At 34.2% G+C, this 24,655-nt stretch overlaps 1 pseudogene; it reads left to right on the top strand.

The window, feature by feature from the left end:
• The first annotated feature begins 4,564 nt into the window (after positions 1 to 4,564).
• LOC120129446 lies at positions 4,565 to 24,178 on the top strand (annotated as a pseudogene).
• Positions 24,179 to 24,655: the final 477 nt, after the last annotated feature.

Here is a 24,655-nt window from a genome sequence, read left to right as displayed (position 1 = left end):
ACTCAAGGGTGGAGATTGTATCAAGCAATATTTCAAAGTTGGAATCCCTCGGCATTTTGGATCTTGCAGCTTGTGCAAGCCTTGAAACACTCTCGGAGCTTCCACGATATCTGTGGTACATGGATGCAGTAGAATGCACATCATTAGAAAAAAGTATCGTTCACCGATCATTGTTTCAATTCATTCCTTTCTTTACCTTATGGTGGTGATCATTGTTATTCAGGAATTGCTTAAGCTTGAATCAAGATTCAATTAAAAACATTGTGGCAAATGCAATGCTTCAAATTCAGTCCCTAGCACCGAGATGGGCGAGGAGGAAAGGGATAATCCGAGAGGAGTATAATAGGGTTTTGGTTTGCCGAAACCATTTGTTTTGTCGTTTCCCATGAAATGAAGTTCCAGAAGATGTGTTTTGTTATGGAAGCACGAATTCCTGGTTACATTTGGAGATAACCCCAAACAAGTCTAGTGGGAGAAGATTCTTGGCTTTTGCTATCTGCCTTGTGGCTCATTTCACACGTGCATATGGCGGTCTTAAAGTTACCTGTAAATACCAATTGAAAGTCGCCGATGGTGAAATGTTAACAAGTGTGTGCTGCATTTTTTATATTCCAGAAGCGGTCTACAAGTGTGGTCATGTGCTGGTTCTATTTAGTGAGAATATGATTATAATGGACAATGATTATGAGGAGGCATCATTTGAATTCAACATCGTAAACCTTAACCCCAAATGAGAAATTAAAGTGAAGGAATGCGGTGTTCATGTGCTTTACGTGGATGCAGAGAGTTATAGCATTAGTGATGTGATGAGATGTGATCCATCCAACCAGAATTTTGATTCTGCAACGGAAATGAGACCCGGCGATGAAAGAAGATTTGGAAATGATAGTGAAGGGGATGGAGGGTCTAAGATATTGGCATATTTACACTATTTTATTTCAACTTTTGGATAATGTCATCCAAATGCATAGGTAAATTTGGATAATATCAAGTTCTTTCCTTTTAAGTTTAATGAATGGATTGGTGGGATTCAAATATAAAACTTTATATTTTGACACCACAATTGCTTTCTCTTGACCAAAATGTCATTCACAAAATTGGTTCGTATCATTAAACTTAAAAGGAAAGAACTCGCTGTATGTAGCTTCCTGGTATTTGTTTGTGTGAAAAGGAATTGAAGTCTATTTATTCGCATCATCATTTTGTCCATTTGGTGGCCTTAACTTCATCAAAAGCAGCAATTAAACTAATAACGCGTCCACCGAATTTGGTTTGGTTTTAGTGAAAAAACGATTGACAAATGGATTATTAAACAAATAACGTATGAGTTTGCACACCAACCGCCGTGTGCTTAAAGTTGTATTTGAAAGGAATCCCATTATCTTACAATTCACATTCACTCTGTTAAACATGTCATAACTATTTTTTTTAAAACAATTAAGCTTAAAAATAATTATTACTTTATTTTGAAAAAATTGACGATTTTGAATTAATTTGGATGGGAGTCACCTGTCGACAGTCGTTTTCGTCCGAGTGACGTTTATATTATATATTATTATATATAATAATATTATTAATATTATTATTTACAAAGCACGAAGGCCCGGTTACAAAGCAAATCAAGCCAAGTTACAATAAAACCCGAACCCAATCCAAACCCAAATCCAATAGATCTGATTCAAGCCCAATTCCAGCAGGCCCGCGAGAAACCCAAATACAATTAGGGTTTCCAGCATCATCTCCAGCCGCCAGCATCTTCATCCGTCCGATCCAGAGGCAGATCAACGATCCAGATTAAGACAACAAAAACCCTAAGCTTTCATTACCCTAGGGTTATCATCTAGCCGCCACCTCCAGCTGTTTCAACCGAAGACTGCCACGACGCCGCCGCCTCTCCAGAGCTCTCTTGAAGATTCCAAAGGCCACATAAGAGCCGCACAACACATCACTCTATGGTGAGTCACCACCATAGGTCCGGAGACTCACCGGATTTTATCATCATTAAGGTCGATCTTTGAGGCCTATATAAGGCCAATCCTGCAAAGAAATAAACACACAACAAGTACCCACACCAAAAGAACGAAAGAAAAAAGAAACAAAAGCAAGCAACCATCACAGCAAACATACGAAGAAGAATTGAAGGAAGCCTTAACTCGTCGAAGCCTAAAAGTCGTCGGAAACGCAATTTTACCGAAGGTAAAAATCTTAGATCTAGTGTTATTGGAAGATTTTTTAGGAAAAGGAGGTCAGATTTGGGACGAGGGAAAGCCAATCTACATTTTGGGTGATTTTTGTATTTTTCGACCACCGTGGGTGGTGGCCGACGATGGTGAACAGTTGTCAGTCGATGACCGGCCTTCCTCCGATGGAGGGTTTTAGAGAGAGTGCAGAGAGAAAGAGTTCTCTATTTCTTTAGAGAGAGAGAGGAAAAGAGAGAAATGGGAGAGATGGTCCTTAAATGACTAATTTTGGGCTATATAAACCCTCCCCGAACGACGTCGTTTTGGGAGGGACTGTCTGCGTAATTTGACAATGGGTAAATTACACACGTGGTCCCTCTAATTTTGTAACCCGCCCATTTTAGTCACCGAAATAAGGTTTTGCACATTTTAATTTGGTTTTCATGTTATATATATTTATATTTTAGTCACTGTTATATTTATATATATATTTAGGGTAAAATAACCTATTTAGTCCCTTAAATATTAATAGTTTATATTTTAGTCCCGAATTATAATTTAGGGTAAATTACACTATTAGTATATTATTTTAATATTATTTTAAATTGTGATAATTAATTTTAATATTTTATATTTTAATCATTAATTATTATTATAGGATTAATTATATTTTTTGTCTTTATATTTTATATTAGATTCATTAATTTTTTATATTTTAATCTATGTAATTTTAATATTTAGTATTATAATTATATTAAATAATTATTTATTTTAAGCTATTTGTAAATTAATTTAAATAAAAATTCATAATTTATTGTAAAGACACTAATTAATAAACACCTGTACCAATTTTGGGCGTTGTGGGGGGTGCTAATCATTCCCTACACGTAGCCGACTCCCGAACTCATTTTTCTGGTAAGTAGACCTATTTGTGTTATTTTAATATTATTCTCAGGAATCTTATTAAGTTAACATTTCGGTAACCAATCTCACCATATTAAAAGATTGGTGGCGACTCTACAACTTAGTGTTTCATCTGATTCAAGGAAGATAAACACTCACTTTTTCGAGACTAGTTACACCTTAGGGTGTACTATTTGCACTCTCCGTCGTCGGGTAGAGAAACATCTCGACAGCTTGGTGAGTCTGCTGGGGACTTTAAAAAAAGAGAGTCAAGCCACCCTTTTATTTATTATTTGTCTTTGCAATAAAATTATAAATTTGTTTTAAATTTAATTTTTTATCCTTTCATAATTTTTATACTAACTTTTGTTTTTATGTGTACAGATTTAATTTTGGGTATTTAGAATATAAGAATAGGCTATATATTATTTTATTCTCTTTTATGCTTTTCCTCACCCACTGTGCACTGCATTCATGACATGAGCTAAAACCCCGCTCTTATCTTGTTTTGTTCGAATGAGAAACTACTCCCTCGTGTGGTTTTCACCTCCGTATGGGATAAGGGACCATTCTTTGAGCTCACACCTTATGTTCCTCGTGAGGTTTTCACTTCCGTATGGACATAAGGAATTGTGTTCCTTCGAATTGAACTTAATCCGAAAGTCTGTAATGGACCAGGATTGAGGGTTTGGTAGTCCAAGGGGACACCAACAAAGGACAATTCGTTGACCCTTTTTACCTTAGAGCCAAAACCCAACATATAGTGAACCTAGAACTTGAATCTAAGCAGAACCTAACCCGATTAGGTATTTTAAGATTAACACACAAGGAAAAGCATGTTGAGTCTTTTTTATTTATTTATTATTATTTTATTTTCTGAATAAATGCATGTGAACTAAAAATCATGCGATTAGTTTTTTCCCCCAAACAAAGCATGGAACTAGAAAACATGAGATTAAGATATGATATTTTCTTACTAACCAGTTTTTATCTTTGTCTATTCTGAAGACATATATTAATTTTCTATTTGCATTTGCATAAACATGACATGATCAAGAGTGATCAAAATCAAAGGTTTTCATTATGTTTATGATAAGCGAACTATAACGAAGTCAAAGACTGGTATCTTGAAGAAGCTCTCAAAAAATTTGAAATCTATATATCCTAAAGATCCTGTTAGATTGGTACCAAAAGCATTTTATGGTAAGAGCATCAATAGAAGCAGTCATAAGGGAGAGAATTTTTATGAAGCTCAAGCCCGTTTTCGGAGGAACGAAAACAAGAAATTGAGCATAGAGGTTGAAGCCATGTTTAACGATTTTCAAAAAATCATTCAAACCTTCAAGAATGCTGAATTAGGAAATACCCCAGAAGAATGACTAGTAGGGATCATTAACCTGAAGAGTGATGTTGATCACTGGAAAAAGATGCATGAGGATCAAGCAAAGAAGTTTTCCTATGACTTATAGATTACTGAAGAAATGTGCAATACAACCATCATCAATTTGGGAAAATGTCAAGATGAAAACCAGATGTTGAAGAAGACTATAGCTAATATAAAAGCTTCATATCAGTTCTGCCAATTTGAGATGGATGCTGAATTAAATTCTACTAGAGCCAAGAACTACACATTGATGACGATGGTGGATGATTATGGGGATCTCGTACAAGAACTTCTTGAACACAAAGGCTCTTTTATGAAGGAAAATGAGCAATTTTGTCTGTAATTTTAGGAAATGGCAAGTAAGATTCAAGAGAAGGATAATGACATGAAGAAAGCTGCTGTCACAGTAAGAAGGGTGGCCCACAAGCTGGTGACTTAGCAGGTTTTACAAGGGAACTGAAGTAGAATGACAACTCGATTCTAGAGCATAAATGGAAATTAACTTGGCTTTTTAAGAAAATAGAGAAATTAGGAGGGAAAGCTATCCCTTATATGTAATGATCTTTTGGATGTACTGAAAAACCTTTTGTGTTCAATGTAAGTTGTTTTAAGATGATCACTCTTGAATTCCACATTTTCATACATGCATTTGCATTTGCATTTATTTACATTCATGCTCTGCTTAACATGTTAACATAACAAAGACATGAAAGCAATCAGTAAAGGATTTTGGAATCAGAGATTCTGAAAGTACATTCAAGAATCAGGGCATGTCTTAAAAAAGATTGAAAGTAATGAATAAAATATTAGCTCGAGTTGGAAAGATTGAGAGAATCCAAGAGCAGCTTGTAGAAATTCAACAAGAAACATTTAAAAAAGAAAGAATGTTCCAAGCTGAGTCCAGGGAACAAATGACTAAGCTAATGAGTATGATGATTACTTTACTGTATGGATATAAGATGTTAGAAGACCCTATTAAGTATGAAAAGATGAAAACCTTTGGAAAAAGTCTGGATCTTAATGATACAGTTACTGTTATGAAAGAGGATCAAGAACCTATTATGAAACTTAAAGATCCAACTCAGCTTGAAGAATCAAGAAATATGACAAAGGACATGAAAATTGAAGTTGGTTCAAAGAAAAGAAACATGGAACAAGTCCCATTAAAAAGGTTAAAAAGGGCAACAAGGAAAATAGGATGACACATCTTATTCCAATTCCAATCTCGTATTCAGAGTTGTTACCCTTTCTCTTTGAAAGTGGTCTTGTAACACCCATTCCTCCTAGTACTTATTTGCATCCAAATTGGAAAATGTTAAGAATCCATGCAATTATCATTATGGAGATTTTGGTCACTCTATAGAAAATTGAATAATACTGAAATTAAAAGTTTAAGAACTTATAACAGAAGGTTTGTTATGTTTTGAAGATGGGAAACCCAAGCTTCTTAGAAACTCAAAGCTAGTTGAGAAAGAGAAATCTTCAAATCACCATCTCTTTCAGGATGTTGGTCGAGATCCAAGCATTAAAAGAAAATGTTTTGATAGTAAAGAGACAATAATGTCAAAGGAATTTTTACCCCATGTTCCTTCAGTCTTATGCAGCAAGTTGTATTCTGAGTTACACAAGCCCAACTTATTGCCTCATGTCTAACTAAACCTTTGATACCTCCTTACCCAATGTGGTATAATGAAAAAGTCTTTTGTGAGTATCATGTTAGAATCCAAGGACACCCCATTGAGAATTGTGGCAACTTCAAACGACGAGTTCAAGATCTTTTGACTCGTGGAATTATATAAGCAGATACTAACAGTCAATCTATTTTGATCAAACATTTGGGAGTCAACTCCTATAATGAAGTTGATAGTGCCAAAATAGGTAAAGTTCATGCAACAGAGAATGTTAAAATAGAAAAAGGGCAAAATCAAGGAAAGTGAAATATTTATGGAAAATTTAACTCTCAATACTTCTCTGATAAGAAATGAAAAAGTAAAAGGAAAGGTAATCCGAGACTGGCCTATATGTTTAAAAAGGAATGGGGTTGATATAACCCTAAAAACATCTGAGACACATATATCAGATTTTTTGAAATCAAGGGAATCAGTGGGAAATACTACTCCAATTACAGTTGCAAGGAGCATCCAGAACCAGGATACAATTATCATCACCAAAGAAATTTTTTCTAGAATTCAAATTGAGCCCGATTTTCTGTCAGGGAAGGAAAAGATGATGATGAAATTTGACCAAAAGACTACTAAAGAGAAAGAAGAGATTTGTGTATCTGAAGGCTCGTCCAAAGAAGCTACATAAGAAATGATCAAGAAATGAGGGGCCAATATAGACAAAGACCCTGGTTCGACTACACATCCAACATCCAAATAAGTGTTTTTGTTCCTTTCTCCACTTTTTGGTAATAAATAAAGTTATGTTACTTTTAAGGTTATGAGTATTGAATAAACTTTGCAATCTTGCAGTTCTTTGAATATAAAATGGGTTAAAAACTCTTTACGATTAAGTTATACATTTTTGACAAAGTATCAGGATTGAAAACCAGGAAAAAAAGACCCTGACCTTACCTCAGAAGAAATATACCCGATACTACACCCTCCCACAAAAATGAGAGAACTTTCTCCAATGCAAGGAATTAGACAAAAGGCTTGGTATTTACATATAAAAGTGTACAAGGTGGGGCATCTTTCATGACATTGCAAAGATGACTAGATTACTTTTCTATTAATGAGGTTTGACGATGAAAATTTTTCTAATTTGAGTCAGTTGCTTGAAAATGGAAATTTGGTAATGAGATTTTCTGACTTCCACCAAACACATAGACTATAACAGGTACTCCTTAAAAAGTAATAGTCATATAAGCAGAAAAGTTGTCCCTCTAGAGCAATTGGTTAATAGCCCTGGCTTTATGGATAAGTTTCAATTAGCCCAATGAAGGCTAATCACAATAAAGTTGAATTCAGCTAGCCAAAATGGCAAAAAAAGAAGTTGTTGTAAGAGAGTGAAATAATACCTGTTATAGTCTACTTCACACACATGCACACAGAAATTTAATTATTAGACCGATGTTTTCACACTGCTTTGGGTAGAAGCAAAGATTTCAGAGAACTGAAATTGAGGTATTCTAGAAAGTCTAGCAACTGCTATGTTAGTTGTGTCATTTTTGTACACATCTGATTAAAAGATACCAAGTCAAGAAAGTGAGTCATGTGATAATGTTCACAAAAGAGTGAGAGAGGAGTGACATCTTCAAATAAGATGAAACCATAGAAAATAGGGTAGCCAACCTGAAACTAACCTCTCAATCTTGATACTTGTCAAAGAACTATAACTCTGAAATAGTAAAAGTTGTTGATTCTTTTGATATTATTTGAATTAATGCTTATGATTTGATTCTATTGTGAAACTATAAGGGGAAATATTTTACAAAATTCTTTCATTGAAAAAAAAGGAGGAAAACCATTTTTTAAACAGGGTCGTCCCAAATGAGAAGGGCTCTTGAGTCAAGTTGATGCCTATTCTACCTATTTGAGAAAAAGAATAAGCAAGGCCAGAATGATGAAGCATTTCACATTCTTGAAAACAAGTGGCATGAGAAATCAAAAGTCTGGGGAATTGGACTTATAATATTCCCTGTATGATTACCAATCAAGGAAAAGATGATTATTTCATTCAGACGATGCACATATCTCATTCAGAAGGATTGATCATCTCTTAAGTTTATGACGACATGAAGAGAATCCCTCAAGTTACTTGACATCAATATTGTTTAGTAACAACAAAATAAGAGCATTTTAGATTAAGATATTTTGGGCACAAATCAAGCCATGAGTACCCACGATGGGGCATTATCAAAGTTGGACCTTGTAAGGACCATGAGATTCAAATCAAATGGACGTTGAGAATAAGCTTTAGAACTTAGCATGTTCAGATATCTTGAAGGCTCATATTCACATAAAAAGGTTGGGGTATACTGAAGGCCCATTCCAGTCAGAAATAATCTATGTGGGGCATACTGAAGGCCCATTATGTTGAAATAATGTTGGGACATTTTAATACTGGGGCATGCTGAAAGCTCATATCAGACAGAAATAATCCATATGAAATATTTGTGAAGGCTCATTCTAATCAGAAACAGAACACTGGGCATTTTAAATAGATCCTATTAACAAGAAGCAAATGATGGGGGCATGCTGATATCCCATATCATCTAGAAAAGAAAGGTATTTTATTTAAAAAATATTTCCAATGAGACAAAAAGGTATGAAGAATGAAAATGGTGAAACAATGACAATAGAGTTGACTATACATAACTGTTTTGTCCACTATGTGATTACATTTTCCCCACATGAGCCATAAGAAAGGATAAATGTGTTGTCAAATGCTCCCTGATACAATGCTAAAGCATCTCACTTGTATTTTTATTGGAATATCATTGTGACATCATACAAAAGCTTTGAACATCATGCAAAGAGTTCCCTAGTTAAAAATCTAGGCAGAAGTTACAGGAAATGATGAATGTGTAATGTTTTACAAACCAGTGATTATGGCATTGAACCAATGTTATGATCATATGGTTGACTTAAGATGAAGTTTGTCTTCAACTTCAAGATTCAGAAAAAGAGTGTTGGAACTTTAGCAACAAGAAACTAGTGCAGCCAACTAAGATTGAACGATGGGTCAAACATCACAACATGATATTATTTGAATAATTTTGTTCGAGATCTGATTAGATGTGGAGACATGAAAGGAATTAGGATAAATCCTTCTTGTGATGTGTTTCAAGAGTCAAATCAAAACAAACATGACTAATATCCTGGTTAATCTCTGATGAGCTTAACATAATTCCATCTACATTCTGCAAAGATGATAGATTCTCTTTTCAAAGACAAAAGCGTTATCAGATTTATACACCAATTCAGGTAAAGACAGTTGGTTTTATCAAGGACAAAATGTGGCAATAAGGTTATTATTCTGAATGTGGCAAGAGTACCATAAATGAAACAGTTCTTCTGAAGGCAAAAGAAAACACTAAGATACAAGTTGATCAGATGATTCTTTAGAAATGCAAGCTTGAAAACAAAAGTTGCTACACTAATGATTAAAGTGAACGCTAAAAAAAGATGATCAAGTTGAAGAAGATCAAACTTTGGAGTAAAATTAAGATTGAATCGATAATTCATGCATTCATAAGAACATCATTTGCATAAATGAAATGCATTACATTGATATATTTGATTGCATGTGCATAAATACATTTCTCACATAAAGATGCAGGGACAAAATAACTTACAAATGGAATGTAGAATCCAAATCCCAAATACATGAGTCATGTTTGGAGAGGCAAACATTTGAAGAATAGATGAACACAATCCATATAGAAGAAACATTATTTTTGGGGTATGCCCAACCAACAAGTTGTTTTGGAAAAATGAGAAAATAATTTTTTAACATTTCTCATTCAATCTTTGTAAAAAATGAAATTTTTGAAAAGTAAGAAGTTTCTTACCTAGTAAATTATTTCCCATAAATTTGTAAAGCCTCTGGGTCATTTGTAAAGCCTCCGGGCCATTTGTAAAGCCTCCGGGTTATTTGTAAAGCCTTCGGGTCATTTGTAAAGCCTCCGAGTCAATTGTAAAGCCTCTAGGTCCTTTGTAAAGCCTCCGGGTCATTTGTAAAGCGCTCGGGTCGTTTGTATAGCCTCTGGGTCATTTGTAAAGCCCTTGGGTCATTTGTAAAGCCTTCGGGTCATTTATAAAGCCTCCAGGTCATTTGTAAAGCCTCCGGGTCATTTGTAAAGCCTCCGGGTCAATTATAAAGCCTCCGGGTCACTTGTAAAGCCTCTGGGTCATTTGTAAAGCCTTTGGTTCATTTGTAAAGCTTTCGGGTCATTTATAAAGCCTCTGGGTCAATTGTAAAGCCTCCAGGTCATTTTTAACGCCTCCGGGTCAATTGTAAAGCCTCTGGGTCATTTGTAAAGCCTCTGGGTCATTTGTAAAGCCTCTGGGTCATTTTTAACGCCTCCGGGTCAATTGTAAAGCCTCTGGGTCATTTGTAAAGCCTCCAAGTCATTTGTAAAGCCTCCGAGTCATTTGTAAAGCCTCCAGTCATTTGTAAAGACTCCGGGTCATTTGAAAAGCCTCCGGGTCATTTGTAAAGCCTCATGGTCATTTGTAAAACCTCTGGGTAATTTGTAAATCCTTTGGGTCATCTATCAGTCTTTCGAGCAAGATTATGAGTCCTTAGAACCATTCGTAAGATCTCCATGAAAGAGTAGTGGAATCAAATTAACTTCGAATATGATCTTCATGGAAGAGTAGTGAAATTAGATTCTTCTCAAGTCTATCATTTTCAGCCTCCACGGAAGAGTTGTGGAATCAAATCAACTTCGAATCTAATCTTCACGGAAGAGTAGTGAAATTAGATTATTCTCAAGTCAATTATTTTCAACCTTCACGAAAGAGTAGTGAAGTATTCCAACCTTAAGTCTGATCTTCACAAAAGAGTAGTGATACAGATTATTCTTAAATTTATTATCCTCAGAGGAAGAGTAGTGAAGAAGAAGTAGGAGCAATATCAAAATTTGATCTCCACGGAAGAGTAGTGGAATGGATGTTTCAACAAAGTATGAAGTCTCAAAGAAGAGTACTGAAACAGAAGCAGGAGCAAGATCAAAATTTACTCTCCATAGAAGAGTAGTGGAACAGATTTTTTAGCAAAGTATGAAGTCTCACGGAAGAGTAGTGAAACAGAAGCAGGAGCAAGATCAAAATATGATCTTCACGGAAGAGTAGTGGAACAGATTTTTCAGTAAAGTATGAAGTCTCACGAAAGAGTAGTGGAATCAAATCAACTTCGAATTCGATCTCCACGGAAGAGTAGTGTAATGAATTTCCCATCAAAGCAAGAAGATCACTCGACGAAAACTTTGTCTTTTTATCTTTGCTTTATTCTTGTTAACACAAAAATAAGCAAAGAAGGGCAGCCGTCGACAGTTGTTTTCGTCCGAGTGACATTTATATTATATATTATTATATATAATAATATTATTAATATTATTATTTACAAAGCTCGAAGGCTCGATTACAACCAAACTCGAACCCGATCCAGACCCAAATCCAACAGATCTGATTCAGGACCAATTCCAGTAGGCACATGAGAAACCCAAATGTAATTAGGGTTTCCAGCATTATCTCCAGCCACCAACATCTTCAGCCGTCCGATCCAGAGGCAGATCAATGGTCCAGATTAAGATAACAGAAACCTTAGGGTTATCATCTAGTCGTCGCCTCCAGCTACTTCAACCGAAGATTGCCACATCGCCGCCACCTCTCCAGAGCTCTCATGAAGATTCCAGAGGCCACACAAGAGCCGCACAACACGGCACTCTATGGTGAGTCACCACCATAGGTATGTGACTCACCGAATTTTATCATCATTAACACACAACAAGTAAACACACCAAGTACACCACAAGAACGAGAGAAAAAGAAACAAAAGCTAGCAACCATCACAACAAACACACGAAGAAGAATTGAAGGAAGCCTTACCTCGTCGAAGCCTAAAAGTCATCGGAAACGAAATTTTGCCGAAGGTAAAATCTTAGATCTAGTGTCATTGGAAGATTTTTTGAAGAAAAGGATGTTGGATTTGGGACGAGGGAAAGCTGATCTACATTTTGGGTGATTTTTGTATTTTTGGGCCACCGTAGGTGGTGGCCAGCGGTGGCGGACTGCACTGGCGAACGGTTGCCGGCCGATGACCAACCTTTCTTCGATTGAGGGTTTTTAGAGAGAGGGTAGAGAGAAAAAGTTATCTCTTTCTTTAGAGAGAGAGAGAGAGAAAAAGAGAGAAATGAGAGAGATGGTCCTTAAAGGATCGATTTTGGGTTATATAAACCCTCCTTGAATGATGTCGTTTTGGGGGTGGGACTCTCTGCGTAATTTGACAATGGGTAAATTACACGTGTGGTCCCTCTAATTTTGTAACCCGCCCATTTTAGTCACCGAAATCAGGTTTTGCACATTTTAATTTGGTTTTCGTGTTATATATATTTATATTTTAGTCGCTATTATATTAATATATATATTTAGGGTAAAATAACCTATTTAGTCCCTTAAATATTAATAGTTTATATTTTAGTCCCAAATTATAATTTAGGATAAATTACACTATTAGTATATTATTTTAATATTATTTTGAATTATGATAAATAATTTTATTATTTTATATTTTAATAATTAATTATTGTTATAAGATTAATTATATTATTCATCTTTATATTTTATATTTGATTCATTAATTTTTATATTTTAATATATGTAATTTTAATATTTAGTATTATAATTATATTAAATAGTTATTTATTTTAAACTATTTGTAAATTAATTTAAATACAAATTCATAATTTATTGTAAATACACTAATTAATAAACATCGGTACCAATTTTGGGCGTTGTAGGGGTGCTAATCCTTCCCTACACGTAACCGACTCCCGAACTCATTTTTCTGCTAAGTAGACTTATTTGTGTTATTTTAATATTATTCTAAGGAATCTTATTAAGATAACATTTCGGTGACCAATCTCACCATATTAAAAGATTGGTGGCTACTCTACAACTTAGTGTTTCATCTGATTTAAGGAAGATAAACACTCACTTTTTCGAGACTAGTTACACCTTGGGGTGTACTATTTGCACTCTTCGTCCCCGGGTAGAGAAACGTCTCGACATCGCCATCGACTTTTGGGTTAGGTAAGTTGAATACTTAAAAACGTCTTTTAAAACAATTTTAAGAAAAATCATTTTTTTAAGACAAAAATTGGTTTGTATTTACCAAAAATCCGATTTAACAGGTCCGGGAGTCAGTTACACGTGTGGAAGGAATAACACCCCTACAGTGCCCAAAATTGGTACTTAGTCGCTTATATATATTATCGCGGTAGTAGAAATTATAAATTCGAATATAAAGTTAGAAAATGATTCATTTATTAAAGTTTAATTAGTTTGGTTCGAATTATTTATTAGGGAAAATCCTTTAATTTGAAAAGAAAAATTGAGATTTGCTCATCATCCGACAAGAAGGCTATCTCTTCTATTTCTTCCCTAAAAAGAATATTCCCTCCTCGATTTATCAAAAATGTAAATCAAATATAAATTGAATATCCACATTTTTCATAAAATAAATTACTATATAAAAATATTGCATAATTTGAATTAGAATAAAAACTAATTAATTATCACTTTTAAAAAATAAATTTGATTTATTTTGAGTTCGCATTTCGTTTGAATGTCGTTTCGGATCGCACTACTTCGACCAAACAATGCTTTCCACGCCCATTCTACAAATAAGTGTTCTTGAAAATATTAGAGTAAAAAAGTGTTAAAAATGAATGAAACAAACATTTTGTACAATCGTTCGAAACCAATTCCCAAGAACAAAGAATATATACATACATAAATAATACGAACAAATATATAATATCCATACATGGTAAAATGTAAGGAAACAAAATCTAACTATGCAAAAATTAAATTATAGAAGTAAAATAAACAGATAATAAAACACAATAATTAAACGAATAAAATTAAAGTACAGAAAAATAAAGAAACATAAATAAACGATTAGAACATTAAAACAAATAAAATGTAAGTACCAAAATTAAATAAAGAAAATAAAAATTCATAAATTTAAAAGTACATAAAGTAAATAGCAAGAAATAAAATGCAATAAAAAATATAAGTATCGAATTTTATTATTTATCACGTACCTTAAATAATGTAGTCATACCCCGAGACAAGTCGTCGCAAGGTCGTACATGGTTCCAACATAAAATAAAACAAACAAATAAATAAAAGGTTATCGGTTAGTAATTAGCAATTAAAAATGTTAGTTGTTAGAAAAGTTAGCGGTTAGCAAAGTCCGAACCATAATAATGTGGATCATACCCTGGATCTGGTCACCGCAAGGTCGATTCGAATAATTCAAACAAATTAACAAAATAAAATAAATAAAAAAAAGTTAGTAGTTAGCAGAGTCCGAACCATAATAATGCGGATCATAACCCGGATCAGGTCACCACAAGGTCGAATCGAATATTAGAAATAATAATTAAATAAATAAATAAACAATGGTTTGAGAGCAATAAAATAAAAGTTAGTAATTAGCAGAGTCCGAACCATAATAATGCCGATCATACCCCATATCGGGTCACCATAAGGTCGAATCAAATATTAGAATAAATAAATAAATAAATAAATAATGGTTAAAGTGCAATAAAATAAAAGTTAGTAGTTAGTTTGAAATAAATAACATAGCAGAATAGTGACCAAATTAAAAGTTAGTAAAATCTGCATGCATATTCGAAATAAATAAAAAATGAGTGACCAGAGTGCAAAAAGGGCTAAAACTTAGAGGGCTTAAAGGTGATCTCCCCCCCGATAGTGACCAAAGTGTAAAACACGCTGAAGCTTGGAGGACTTCTGGGTGATTAGCCCATAAAATAAGTGACCTAAATGTAAATATAGTAGAAATGGGGAGGGCCAAGACGTAATTTACCCAAAAATACAAACAGACAATCCTTCCCATTTTTCTTTCTTCTCTACCCGCACAACACCCTTTTAAGGGCTCTAAACTGAACGTCGATCACCGTAAGCCGGATCTCACACGTTGGCCACCAGGCCAGTGACCATCCTACTCTGAGCGATGACCTCGACCATGGCCGAAGGAGGACCAACTGAATGACTTCACATCGTTTTGAAGCTCCTAAAGCTTCAACACTTAAAACCGACCACCGCAACTAGGTGGTGTTTCTCACGTCGACCACCGTACTAGAGACCACCACACTCTAATCAGCAACCTCATTCCCCGATCACCTACTCTGATGGTTGGGTTTCAAACCCAATACCAAAATAAAACCAACACTCCTCCTAAGACTTATCTAAAGCACATGTTTGGGGTTGTTCCCTAACCGTTCAACCTCTTAGACCGACCACCGACCTCTCCGACAAACGACGACCGACCATCGACCGAATAATCCTCACCATTTACGTATTTAAAAAAGTTATGCAACAAGAAAGAAACATGAAGGAGGGAAGGAGAGCCCCCAGTTTTATTTGTTATTTTAAGACTTAAAAAAGGGGGAACCGGGGGGTTGTTTTTTTTACATTCTGATTGGCTTTTAAAGCCCCATAAATTACAAATGGTATAAATCATTGCTTGGTGCTTACATTTTTTCCCTCTTTAATTTTCAGAAAATGGTACAATTACAAGTTTGGTATTTACATTTTGTTCCCTCTTTAATTTTAGGACACAATTAGGGTATTACAACTGCCCCTCTTTGCTCATCTATTGTGTAAACAACGACGAAGAAAAGATAAATAATAACCTAATTTTGTTTATCTATGATGTTTGTTCTGCATCTGGAGCTCCAATTCTTTGTCTGAAAAATAAAGGATTTAAAAATGACAGTATGAAAAATAGAGGATTTAAAAATGAAATTGTTCCTTCATGTTGAGGACGTCGAGTCAATATGGAGATAATTTGGTGATAACAGGGTTCTTACATTATGAGGAAGTTTGATTGTCTGAGGATGACACTGCTTCTACACGTTGAGGACATCTGGTCAGTGGATGACATTGTTCCTACGTGATGAGGACTTCTAGCCATCTTTAGGGATAAATTGGAGATAACACGTTCTTACGTGGTGATGAAGTCTGGTTATCAGAGGATGACACTGGTCCTACGCGTTGAGGTGGTCTGGTCAGTGGATGATATTGTTCCTACGTGATGAGGACATCTAGCCATCTTTAGGGATAATTTGGAGACAACATGGTTCCTACGTGATGAGGAAGTCTGATTGTTTGAGGATGACGCTGCTCCTATGCGTTGAGGAGATTTGGTTGGTGGACGACATTGTTCTTATATGATGAGGACATCTAGCCATCTTTAGGGATAATTTAGAGATAACACAATTCCTACATGGTAAGAAAGTCTGATTGTAATACCCCCAACCCATATCCGACCCGAATACGAGTCTGAGATGTCACATCAACCTTTCAAATCATTTACTTATATAAAATAAAGGAGATTTTCAGACTTAATTTGAATAAACTGAATAATTCACATACATTAAATCAAAAGTTTACAAAAGCTTATCAGAGCATATACAATTTAACTCTAAGGTATATGTCAATACTATTTACAATAACAAAAGAACCTACTGTTAATTTACTTCTGATCTGATCTTTGATGATGTTATGTTATCTCCGCTACTTATCCTCGCTTTCCAGACGTCTTGGATCCTACGTGTGAAACACTCACACGCTAAGTCATAGACTTAGTGAGACATATAAAAGAATAATGGAACTTTAACTATTTAACAATGCATGTACATTAAATATGATAATATCATACCAACTCATATAAAAAATGCTCACATACTCATGTACCATCATTTTCATTATTACCAATCTTATCATTAGTCCTTATAATTATATACTTTTATACATAACATTCGTAACCATCATATCATATATTTAACCAAGCAATACACATAATATCTTATAAATCCTATAATACATTTCACATGACAAGTCATATATATATATATATATATATATCACATACAATATATTTGTTTGATCTCTTTATTAGCCCATGTATACTTTGGAGAACTAAATATATGTGAGTACATTGAGGTTGTGGACATATGTTGTCACCACAGCTCGTATAAATTCCCACTAAGGGCGCATAAAATTGTCTCGAAGAACCACGTAGAAATGTCCCGAAGAACCACATATATGTTTCGAATGACCACTCCTTAAGGTTCACATATATATTCCAAAGGACCAAATATGTGTCCCGAAGAACCCCATATATGTTCCAAAGGATTACATATATATCCCGAAGGACCACATAGAACCCTTGACTCTTGGCATGCCAACTATACCCCTAGCTCTCATATCGCATAACATGGGCTTTATCATTTATGTCATTTCACATATTCATATAAGCACATAGTTCACTTACACGTAGAATATTTTCATATGATTCACATGTCACATGGCTTATATCTTGTTCTTATGTCTTCTCGTAGACATATATTCACATGTTCACATAGTCAACCAATTCATCATATATATATGTACTCATATGACTCATATCATTTTACATGTAGTCTCATAACTTATCCTTGTATAGATCATATAACATTCTCATAGCTCATAGTCATATATCATATCACATAGAATCATATCACATAACATGTATTTATGTAAATCATGTATAGAAATTCACTTAACATATAGACATATGCATATACTCATGTAATCTAATATAGGAAATTAGACTCGTTATAAGTCTTAATTCCATAAAATAGACTATACATAATATCATGTACTCACCTTGGTCTCACTTGTCAATCTCAATCTCTTATCTCTCACGTAAATCTTACTTTGTCGACTTGTCAGAACTTTGTTTTCGATCGATATCTACACGAATATACAATCCAATAAATATCAGGATTCGAATTACTCGAAAAATATTCTTATCAATGTAACATAAATAAATCACAAATTTCTCAATTCCAACTCAAGTAGTATCGGTACTACAAGTACAATATCGATACCTCTATACTTGTAGTATCAATACCATCCCATGGTATCGATACCCATTCTGGATTCTGTAATTCCATTGCAAGAATGGTACTGATACTTCCTCATTGGTATCGATACCCATGGTACCGATACTATCACTTAAGTATCGATACCTCATGAAGATTTATCCCACTTTTGCCTTATGGTATCGACACTGTTCATGCAGTATCGATACCCTACGCATAATTATCACATATTTTTCCTTGTAGTATCGGTACTTACTCAACCAATACCGATACTACTAACACAAAATATACTTCTTAACCCGAAAATTATAAACACTTCACCTAAACTCCATTTATTTAACTCCCTTCATGCTATTAAACTCAACTATACATACTTAAACCATCTTTTAACACTATAACACATCATCATCTTCATTATTTCACCATAACTCTTGATATTAAGAATTTTACTAAACTTTCAACATGTTCTAAACTCATTTATAATACTTTAGACTTTTTAATTCTTTTTATGACAAGTTAAATTTATAAACAAAACTCCAAAAACTTCTTCATATCAATAATTCACTTTTACACCCTTTTACAAATTCCTATTTAATTCTCTCCCCTTGTTGTATTAATCCCATACAAGTTTTTCATAAGCTTGTATAACACTCAAGCCTTTAACATAACCCCAAAAGTTAAAGAAATCAATAAAAATTCAGAATCTTACCTTTGAAATGGAGCAACAGGAAGAAAAAGAAGGCAAGAAGAAATGTTTCTAGATATATCCAAACCCACATGCTCATCTCTTAATAAAGGAGATAAAATATTCTTTAAGCTGAAAAGACCATAATACCCTTCATCCCTTACATCTTTCTATTTAATCCAATACCAAAATATTCTTATTTAAGTCCCCGAACTCTTTAATTTTTTTTAAAATTAGACCCAAAGTTCCAAAATCTTACAATTTAGTCACTACTTAGTTTTTGAGATGTTACAAATCTCCCCCCTTTAAGAAAATTCATCCTCGAATTTTCACTTCACAAAGAGATGGAGCAATCATCTTTGTATAACACTCTTCTAATCTTAGGCTACTCTCAAGCGATACAAAATTTGTTTCAAGAGAAACAATCTCAAAGGTTTATGTTTCAAGAGAAATGTCTCAAGCGAGACAAAATTTGTTTCAAGAGAAACAATCTCAAAGGTTTATGTTTCAAAAGAAACTGTCTCAAGCGAGATAAAAATTTTTTCGGGAGAAACAATCTCAAAGGTTTATCAATTTTGTTTCAAGTGAAATAATTTCTAAATTTTGTGTTTTGATGGAAAACTGTCTCAAATGAGACAAGATTTGTTTTTAAGAAAAACAATATCAAATGTTATCAATTTTGTTTCAAGTGAAACAATTTCAAAATTTGTATTTCTAGGGGAAGCTATCTCAAGTGAGACAATTTTTTAAGAAAAACAATCTCAAATGGTCGTGTCTTGAGGAAGACTATCTTAAGTGAGACACAATTTGTTTTTATGAAAAATGTCTCAAGTGAGACAAAATTTGTTTTAAAGAAAACAATCTCAAGTGAGATCAATTTTGTTTCAAGAAAAATTGTCTCTAGCGAGACGAAACTTTGTTTCAAGAGAAACAATCTCAAAGGCGACAGACAGTCTGCTCCTGCATATTAAGGAGATCTAGCTGTCTTTAGAAGATCTGATCGTTCACTTTACGATGCCAAATCTGTGGATGACATTGTTCCTTCATGTTGAAGACATCTGGTTATCACCAAACTTTTATTTCCTGAAAGATCAATAAAAAATGATGCATTTATTAATGATTAACTTGAATGTTTTATGGGTGTCATGATGAAGTTTATATTTGATTTGATTTTTATTTTGAAAAAAAATGACCTTTTGAATTTCTCTTCGTGAGAGGGAAAAATGATCTTGAGAAAGGGAAAACTAGACGATGTCCTTATAAGAAGAGAAAAATGGTCTTTGAGAGAAAATGAAATGAGGATTTTAGGAAAAACAGTCTTAAGAAAGACTAGATTGATGTTTTTAAACAAACGGTCTTGAGAAATATGAAATTAGCTTCTCAAAAGCAATAATGAAGGCATCCTTATGAGAATGGAAAAACCTTTTTTTATTGCAATGTGATGATGAATGTATGATGCAAAGATGCAAATTCATGTGATGTGAATGTTTATGTTTATGCATGTTTTCTTGATCTGTGACGGGAATAGTTGCATAAGCGGTCTTCATTCTATCCCTAATTTTTTTATCTTCATTCTTTGTTTGCACCAGCGTGCATCATAGCAATTCTTGACTCATGTTAATGGCTTCTTGCCCCGGAAAATTTTTGCGCCTGACAAAAATTGACTTTCTCTGCCTGAACTTGTGTAAAAATTTGATAGAGCTTTCATTATTGATTTGAAAAGAGAATCCATCATTTCAAGCTTTGGAGACTATGTACATGCTGATACCCTATAGCGGGAAATCAAAGGCCACTACCTAGAGCTGATAGTTGGGACCTTAGAAACAACTGGAATGGAAAAGTGTTGGCTCAATGGCTAACATCGAATTCAATCCTCCAAGCTTTGCATTGACTCTTAGAAGTAACTTTGTAAGATGTTGGTCCTTGAACCTAGTTGGATCCATACACTGCGCAACAATACCAAACTCGACAAGACTCATAGAGATCATAATTTTCTTATCAGGTAAAACACAAAGGAGAAACTGTGGAGCTCCAGGAAATTTGGATGTCCTCAAACATTTGGCAACTTATTCATTATTTCCTGTGGCTTTTGTCTAGATTTTTCAACCAGATAAGCTATTTGCATGATGTTCAGGGCTTTTGTATAGTGTTGCAAGGACACCAAAGAACAAAGCTCAGTAGGATTATAAGTGGGACGCTTTGGCTTGCCAACATTAATGCATGGGAAATCACCAGAACAAATACAACTTGTATGTTGTGGTGATGGACAAAATAATTGTATATAGTGGGCTCCATTGTCTGTGTTCCGCCATTTTCAGTCTTCATGCCTTTTGCCTCACTGAAAATGAAATTCTACTCAATTCAATGATCTTGTATTCTTGGAAGATATGAGTCTTCAAAAATGCCCCAAAATTTATCCTTTCTTGCTCCAACACTAATTCTAAGCATGAGCTTATGTGTTTGGGAGATATGTTCCAGTTACCAGAATCTACTCCAGAGAGATTGTCTTGTTTGAAAATGTTTTTCTTCTTCTTTTATTTTCAAAATTAGAAAAATATCAATTAAAAGAATTTTGAAAAAAATTTAATCAAAATTTTGAAAAAATATTGCCTCTTTCTAGGTTTTATAATTGAAACAAATCATAAAACAATACTTCATTGGATATTAAAGAATTAATTAGACTTTTAATCCTTCAAAAAATTATAGATATTTGACAAGTGTCAAGATTAATGCTATCTTTGAGGTAGGGTTAAGTAAGGAAAGGATAAGGTGTCTCGGGTTGTTGTCTTTGGTCAAAGATTTGACATTCTCATTTCTTTGACGTTCACTGATATGATGGAGTAGCTTCTATTCTCATCTACTGGAAGTGTTCTCCGATTCTCAGCTCTCATGAGCACATTCGGGTTATGCGATGTCTTGTTAAGGGATTTTTGAGATCGCCTCCTATACAACAGCTGCACAGTCTTTATATTCGAGCTGCCTTTCTAGGTTTTTCAGCTCGAATCCTTCTTTGGTTTCAAGACATTATTCAAAATTTTATGTCTTGAACCCCCTTTTCATTTTTCTCTATTATGCATTAAGGATTTTATAAAACATTTTTGTAAATAAAAGATTAATCCTAACGGGCGGGATGAAATATAAAGATAGTCTCTTCTGTTCAATCTGTTGTTCCTCCTGGAAAAAAGAGCTTGAAGAAGATATGTTCTCTCTCTTTATTTAGAATCGAGGTACAATTAATTTTCTCAGCTGCCAAACAAATATTCCATGGGGGAAATATCGTTTTCATGTTGTATTCTACAATCCTACAACTCGAAGTAACTAGAAATAAAAATGATCTTAACTCGTAATGATCAAACTCGAAAAATTCAAACCTCAATCTTGAATGATTCGAATCCGAAAGAACTTTCAACCTTAAATGATTCAAACTTGAAGTAGACCAGATCTATGCAAAGATTAATCTATGCAGGATTACAATGCGACGGTAGAGTTTTATATGGCACCATTTCTGGTGCAATCAAATTCAGACAACCCAGACATGCACAACGTCTTGAACCGCATAATTATGCCTGGATCCATCAAAACCCATGGCAAGAACTGGAAAGAAGTTGACTATTTGGTTTTCAACACATACATTTGGTGGATGAACACTGCCACCATGAAAGTCTTGTAAGTAATCCCCAAAAACAAAACAAAAACATTGTTGTTTCATCAAATGTTTTGATTCAATGTAATGTTTTTTTTGTCGAATTCGTATAACAGACGAGGATCGTTCGATAAAGGAGACACCGAGTACGACGAGATCGACCGGCCGATAGCATACAAGAGGGTGTTGAGCACATGGTCTAAGTGGGTTAATAAAAATCTGAATCCAAGTCGAACCACTGTCTTCTTCAGCAGCATGTCTCCCCTTCATATCAGGTAAATCTAGATCTATTAATTGAATAAGTCGATTTAGTTTTAAATCAAGTCAACTCAAGTCGGTTCGATTCGATTTCTTAAAATGTTCAAATTATTTCAAGTTTAAAATCATTTGAATTTCTAAGATAAATCCTCTAATTCATATCGTAAATTCGAGTCATATTAAATTATGTACAAAAAAATATTGTATAAATAAAGAGTAGATGTAACTAACTTCACCAAAAACAAAACCTAATCTTTGATGTCAATAGAAAAACAAGGAGAGAACACCACAAGCTAATCGTGATTAAACCTTATATCAGATGTTGATCTAATGTAAATAAACTTAATTAGGTGATTAATTATGTCGATTAAGTCTTATTTGATAAATTTTAAGGGTAAACTACACTATATATCATTGAAGTTTAGGAGTTGCATCATTTATACCACTGAACTTTTAATTTTGTCAATTATAGCACTAAACTTTGATTTTCGTTTCAATTATACCACTTGGGCGTTAAATTGTTAACCGTCAGATCAAAACAATGTCGTTTTAGTTCGATGTCTATATCGACAGTTATTAGCCACGCCAATAGTTGTCAACAACGTCATCGTTTCGTTAACGATTTAACGGTTCAGTGATATAATTGAAACGGAAATCAAATTTTAGTGCTATACTTGGAAAAATTGAAAGTTTAGTGGTACAAACGATTTAACGCTTAAAGTTCGATGGTATCTAATATAGTTTATCCTATTATTATTTAATATTTAAGTGCGTAACATTTTTTTTTAATTTAATTAGTTTGAGGTTTACAAAATTTGTAAGTTATATATATATATGTTTTATTTTCTTTTGATTGTGATTAGCTGTCAATGGCCATGGTAGTTAGAATAAAGCATCCAAATTTAGGTCAGCCCCAGTGGTTGATACGTGGGTCTATGACCTTTCAACTGGTGAAAATTTGATCAAATTATTAACTTAAAATCTAAAATTAATATATAAAGTTGAATCGAATCGAATCGAAAAATCGCATCGAAACATATTAGATCTTAGTGGATGGAAATGAGTCAATAAAAATTTGAACCCATCAATGTGTGCAGGAGCTTGGATTGGAACAACTCAGATTGGATCAAATGTGCTCTAGAGACGACCCCAATTCTCAACCAGTCAATGTACCTAAACGTGGGCACGGACCGTCGGCTCTATGTCATAGCTGCAAACATTACCCGAAACATGAAAGTTCAGGTCCATTTCATCGACATTACAACCCTTTCGGAATATAGAAAAGACGCACATACAGCAACGCACACCATCCGACAAGGTAAAAGCCTAACCCGGAACAAAAAGCCGACCCGGCCAAGTATGCCGATTGTATCCATTGGTGCCTCCTCGGGCTACCTGATACGTGGAATGAATTCCTTTATACACGTATTATTTCTCGATCGTGACACGTAATTCGTGTTATAAATTTACCTTTTTATTTTTTTTTCTTATAAGTTTCTCTCTAAAATTTTATAAAATGTAATTTTGCATGGGAATGGATCATCGTTTTTTTTTGGGTTGGTTTAATGTGAGATTTCAAACACTTAGCTGAAGCAAAATATGGCTTCAGCCAATGCACAAATTTGTAGATTGCATATGCTGGGAATTTTCATATGGAAACTAAACACCATTTCCTTTCCACTTACTATCTCCATTTGTATTTCATTCTAGCATCCCTCAAGTGTTCCGATCAAATTATGATTTTAGTCCCTTTACCATGTTTAATTTTAACATTAGTTTATATATTTTAGGGCAAAGGTATAAGAGGTCCTCAACTAAAAAAAAAATTAATGTGACGCTATTATTATTTTTCTCTCAACGTGGCCCTCTAACTTAGACAATAAACCTGATGTGACCTTTTGACTAATATTTTTCTTCGTTGACCATTACGGTACTAACGTGATAGTTGACGTTGTTAACATGGCGGTTCACG

Source organism: Hibiscus syriacus, unplaced genomic scaffold (genome assembly GCF_006381635.1).
Source record: "Hibiscus syriacus cultivar Baekdansim isolate YM2019G1 unplaced genomic scaffold, ASM638163v2 tig00110500_pilon, whole genome shotgun sequence".
NCBI lineage: Eukaryota > Viridiplantae > Streptophyta > Magnoliopsida > Malvales > Malvaceae > Hibiscus > Hibiscus syriacus.
Note: the sequence above shows the minus strand (reverse complement) of the source record. Positions and strands in the feature narration are given on the sequence as shown.